The 5,532-nt window shown below is 35.7% G+C and overlaps 1 long non-coding RNA gene across 1 annotated transcript; it reads left to right on the top strand.

Annotated features, from left to right (window-relative positions):
• The first annotated feature begins 264 nt into the window (after positions 1–264).
• LOC138888962 (uncharacterized) lies at positions 265–636 on the top strand. Its single transcript, XR_011406476.1, has 2 exons — positions 265–333; positions 437–636. It is a non-coding gene; the product is annotated as an uncharacterized lncRNA (long non-coding RNA).
• Positions 637–5,532: the final 4,896 nt, after the last annotated feature.

Raw genomic sequence — 5,532 nt, 5'->3', positions numbered from 1 at the left:
TTGAGGGGGAGATTGATAGGAGCAAATCTATTGTTGTATATGAAAGTAGACAAAACAAAAGAAAGAAAAATTAAAAAGATATGAAAATATAATGTAAGCGCTTACATCGACATTCTTGTGATGTAAGCGCTTACCTCGGTATTCTTATGATGTAAGCGTTTACATCGACATTCTTATGATGTAAGCGCTTACCTCGGTAGGGCATTCAAATGCCTATAAATAGGGGTCTACATTTTCATTTGTAGATCATCCCAAAACTTCTTCTTTCTCTTTTCAATTAATAAAGAGTTATTCTTTGTGTGGCCGTGGAGTAGGCAAAAATTACTGAACCATGTAAATCTTGTCTTGTCTTGTGCAATTTATTTCTTTTCTCTCTTAAATATTCTTTTTCTTCTATTAGCTTGACATGCTTCCCAATATCTTATTCCCTTTTCAGGATAGAAGAGGCCAGAAGCATGAATGTGCCAAGTTGCATAGCATCATAAATGTGACAGTCATTTTCATTTTGTTCATTTTGTAATGACCGGATTTATTTTGGAGTGACACAAGTTCATTTTGCAATGTGATGACTACTAAGCGAATTAAGTTCATTTCGTATGAATCAATTATGAAGTTTTCATACTTTAATTATTTATATGTTTCAACTTTTGGCATTTGGTGTTTCTGTAATTAGTTTTTTCCATTTTGCACTTAATTTTCAGTTTCTGCAACATAATTTATTGCAATCTGCACTTTTTTCTGTATTCTGTGCATATTTTTCAGTTTCTGCACATATTTTTTATTTTCTACACTATTTTTTTCTTGATTCTGCACATACATTTCAGTTTCTGCACACATTTTTTAATTTCTGCACTATATTTTTCTTGATTCTGCACTTACATTTCAGTTTCTGCAAACATTTTTTAATTTCTACACTTACACTTATAATATATTGCATTCTGCACACATTTTTTAATTTTTGCACACCAAAATCTGCACTTTTATTAATTTCTGCATACATTTTTCAATTTCTACACACCAAAACTACACATTATTAAGTTTTCGCAGACCAAAATCTGCATATTTTTCAATTTTTGCATGCAATTCTCTACCCAAATACAGAAAAAAGACGCTGAAACCAATTCAAAAGATCCACATTCTGCAAAAGAAAAAATTGTAGGAAAAAAAATGAGAAGTTTTGATTGATTAGTAATCGGAAATCTGAAACATGAAAAGGATATAGAAATAACAAAATTGGAGAAAAAATAATTTTTAATTGATTTCACGAGAAAGAGATCGGAGAAAATCAAAGACGAAAAAAGATGCAACACACGTTTGTTAAGAATGAAGAGCTCGCTGAAGTTGGAGGCTCTCCCTTCTGGGAAAAAAAAGAAGTCACATGCTCAAAATATGAAAATTATTACAAGCCAACAAGTAATTAAACTCAAAATACTAATTCCTAAAACCTATTATGCTACATCTACTTAAACTAAGTTATTTCAAGTATCTTTATTAGCAAGATACAAAGTATTCTAGCGATTATGAGTAACAAACTACAATGTATTGAATATGTTTCCTTTTATATAATTTAGATTTATCTTTTGAATATTTAATCTTCTATAGACTTTATTCTTGAGTCCCAGCTTGGTATATCTTTCAACTCGTGTGATTAATATTTTCTTTGCCTTTGTTTGATTTCTTTTACGCTGTTGTAAAATAGTTGATGGATCTATACTCTAGCCATCTTTTTTTTAATTCATCACTCTTTAAACAGTAAAAATGTCTAGAGAGTTTTGCTAAGCCCTATAAAAGAACGTATGTTATAGCAATTCTACTTCTACTGGTAAATTTTACATGATATTAGAAAAAAATACCGAAAATTAACCGAACCGTACTGATACCGAAGAGTAATCGACATGATTGGGATGCTTTCGAAAAGTCTAATTTTGGTTATACATAATAGAATAACCGAAAAATTGATATGGTATAAATTTTATAAAATAACCGGCCGAACCGAACTATTAACACACCTAATGAGCTGTCACGACCCGGATTCTCCACCCTCGGGAGTCGTGATGGCGCCTACTAGTGTGAGCTAGGCAAGCCAATTATTGAACAAGTTACCTTTTTACCCATTTTATACTCTTCAACATTTGTAAAACAATAATGTGTAAACATCGAAAATTTAGAATAAGCGGAAGAAAAACAATAAAAATATGAACATGTGCTAATATAACTGTTTAATCCTTAACCACCCAGAACTGGTGTCGCAGTGTCACAGACGATCTAAGATTTAGTACATACAGAGTTCGAAAAATAAACGATACACTGTTTCTGAACTAAAGGAAATGAAAAAGGGAAAAAGGGATAGAGGGAAACGCCAGGGCTTGCGGACGCCTACAGGTCTACCTTGGATCTCCGCATGGACTGAAGGTAGCCACCCAATCTACGGTCCAAAAGCTGCTCCAGGATCTGCACATAGTGCAGAGTGTAGTATCAGCACAACCGAACCCATGTGCTGGTAAATGCCTAGCCTAACCTCGGCGAAGTAGTGACGAGGCTATGATCAGACTACCACATAAACCTGTGCAATTCAACTATATACAACGGAAAAGAAGAATAGAAATAAACAGTCAAATATGGGAGGGGTAGCATGTTACGAGGGAGATATCAATTCAAAATAAAAAAACACAGGTAATTGAAGGAAACAGTAAATCTCGGATATCAACAAAGAATCAGAAATCAATAAGTGCACGACATCACCCTTCGTGCTTTTACTCTAGTCCTCACCAAAGCAATCAAGTAATGAAAATGTGCACGGCATCACCCTTCGTGCTTTTACTCTCGTCCTCACCATATAATCAATATAATCGGCACGGAATGGTACATCGTGCGGCACAGAATCACCCTTCGTGCTTTACACTCTTTCCTCACAAATCATACACGGCATCACCCTTCGTGCTTTAACACTCTCTCATCAAAATAATACACAACATCACCCTTTGTGCTTTAACACTCTCTCACCAAAACAATACATGGCATCACCCTTCGTGCTTTAACACTCTTCCTCACCCAAACAACAATCACAAATAATAGGGTAAGGGAATAAATGAAATTACAATAAGAATCCCGGCAAGGGAACAATAGTTTAACAATCAAGTCCCGACAAGGGAATAACATCAAAAGAAGCATCAACATCCCGGTCAGGGAGATAATCATCAAAATTAACAAATTCCCGGCAATGGAGATATTATAGAGATTCTCTTCTTTTTTTTCACTTTCACTTCACAACTCACTTCACAACTTTGAGCCAATGCTCTAACAGGTTCAATTTCCACTCATACTTTCATATTTCATTGTATAACTCGAGCCAACGCTCCTCAATGTTCAAATGTCACAATTACTACCACAAACTTTGTCCAACAATAGAAATCATCAACAAAGCATGAATAGTACAATGATGCCACAATAATCACAATAAAAGACTCACAGACATGCTTGACACCAACGTATAGATACTTGTCACCATGCCTATATGTCGTACTCGACAAATACCACATAGCAAATAGGACTCGACTCTTAATCCCTCAAGCTAAGGTTAGACCAAACACTTACCTCGATGCCACGAACACAATTCACGTCTCAATTATCGTTTTACCCCTTGATTCCACCACCAATTCGCTCGTATCTAGCCACAAGTTACTTAATTACATCAATAAACACTAAATGAATCAACTCCAATGCATGCAACTCCAATGCATGAAAATAAGTTTTCCAAAGTTTTACCCAAAAAGTCAAAAATCGCCCCTGGGCCCACATGGTCAAAAACTTGAGGTTCGAACCAAAACTCGATTACCCATTCCCCTACGAACCCAAATATATAATTTGTTTTGAAATCGGACCTCAAAGCGAGGTCCAAATCCCCAATTTTTTTTGAAAAACCTAGGTTCGACCCAAAACACCCAATTTCCCTCATGAAAATCATTGATTTTGAGTTGAAATCATGTTAAAAGATGTTAATGATTGAAGAAAACGAGTGAAAATTAAATTACAATCGATTTGGAAGAAGAGTTGTTCTTGAAAAATTGCCCTAGGGAATTTATGTTTTGAAAATATGTGAAAAATGGTTGATTTTCGGCTAAGTATAAAAGTTGCAGGTCGCAGGTATGGGAAATACGAACAGGGTTCGCAACTGCGAACCCCGACCTCTGCTAAGTTGGGAATTGCGAGCAGCCTCTCGCAAAATGCGAGTTGGGAATTGCGAAGATAGGGTCGCATTTGCAACTACTGGCTAGGAAGTGAGGCATCGCATTTGCGATGGAATCCTTGCAATTGCGAGGATGGGCTGGCCTGGGCTTCTTTCTCATTTGTGACATGCCTCTCGCAAGAGCGATCTTGCAATTCCTCAAGTCCAAAATCCACCCCGAGACTTATCCAAAACTCACCCGAGCCCTCGGGACTCCAAACCAAACATTCACACCATCCTAAAAATATCATACGGACTCGTTTGTGCATTCAAATCACTAAAATAACATCAACAACTATGAATTTAGCATCAAAATAATGAAATTTTCTTAAGAACTTCAAATTTTCAATTTTCTAAAAAATGATCCGATTCATGTCGTTTCAAGTCCGTTTCTTACCAAACTTCACAGATTTATCTCAAAATCACATATAAGACCTGTACCGGGCACCGGAACCAAAATACGGGCCCGATACCATCGAGTTCTAATCACAATCCATTTTCAAATTTCATAAATAATTTCAGAAAATAATTTCTTTGGAAAAATCATTTCTCGGGCTTGGGACCTTGGAATTTGATTCCGGGCATACGCCCAAGTTTCATATTTTCATACGGACCCTCCGGGACCGTCAAATCACGGGTCCGGATCCATTTACCCAAAATGTTGACCGAAATCAACTTAATTCATTTTATAGTCAAAATTTATCATTTTTTTCACAAATTTCACATAATGTCTATCTGGCTACGCGTCCGGACTGCGCACTCAAATCGAGGTGACGTCGAAAGAGGTTTTTAAGGCCCCGGAACGCAGAGTTCACTTTTAAAACAAGTGATGACCCAAAGGGTCATCACATGAGCATATTAGAATCTGTTAAATGTGGATGGAAATTTAACAGAGGGATATTTTTGGTCAACTTTTGTGAAACTTAAAGGATGTTTTAGGTTAAGTGAAATATTATAAGGATGTAATAAAAGTTAGGATGAAACAATACGGATGATTTTGGTCAAATTCTCTCCTATCAATCACCCCATAACTATGGGATTCAGTAAAGAAGGGTCGAAATATCTATTCTTCGTGTTGTAAATTGATTCATCTTTTTAGTAATCTTTTCCAAAATAAAGATTACACAATAAAATAAAAAATTTATAAAACAAATTATAGTCAAAGAAAATTTCATCCCAAATAGTAGCAAGTCATATAAATTGGGACAAAAGAAGTAATTCCATACAACATTTCCAACAAAGGAACAATATTATCCTTAAAGGGGGCTTGGCGTAACTGATAAATTTGCTACCATGTGACCAGGAGT

Source organism: Nicotiana sylvestris, chromosome 4 (assembly GCF_000393655.2).
Source record: "Nicotiana sylvestris chromosome 4, ASM39365v2, whole genome shotgun sequence".
Lineage (NCBI taxonomy): Eukaryota > Viridiplantae > Streptophyta > Magnoliopsida > Solanales > Solanaceae > Nicotiana > Nicotiana sylvestris.
Note: the sequence above shows the minus strand (reverse complement) of the source record. Positions and strands in the feature narration are given on the sequence as shown.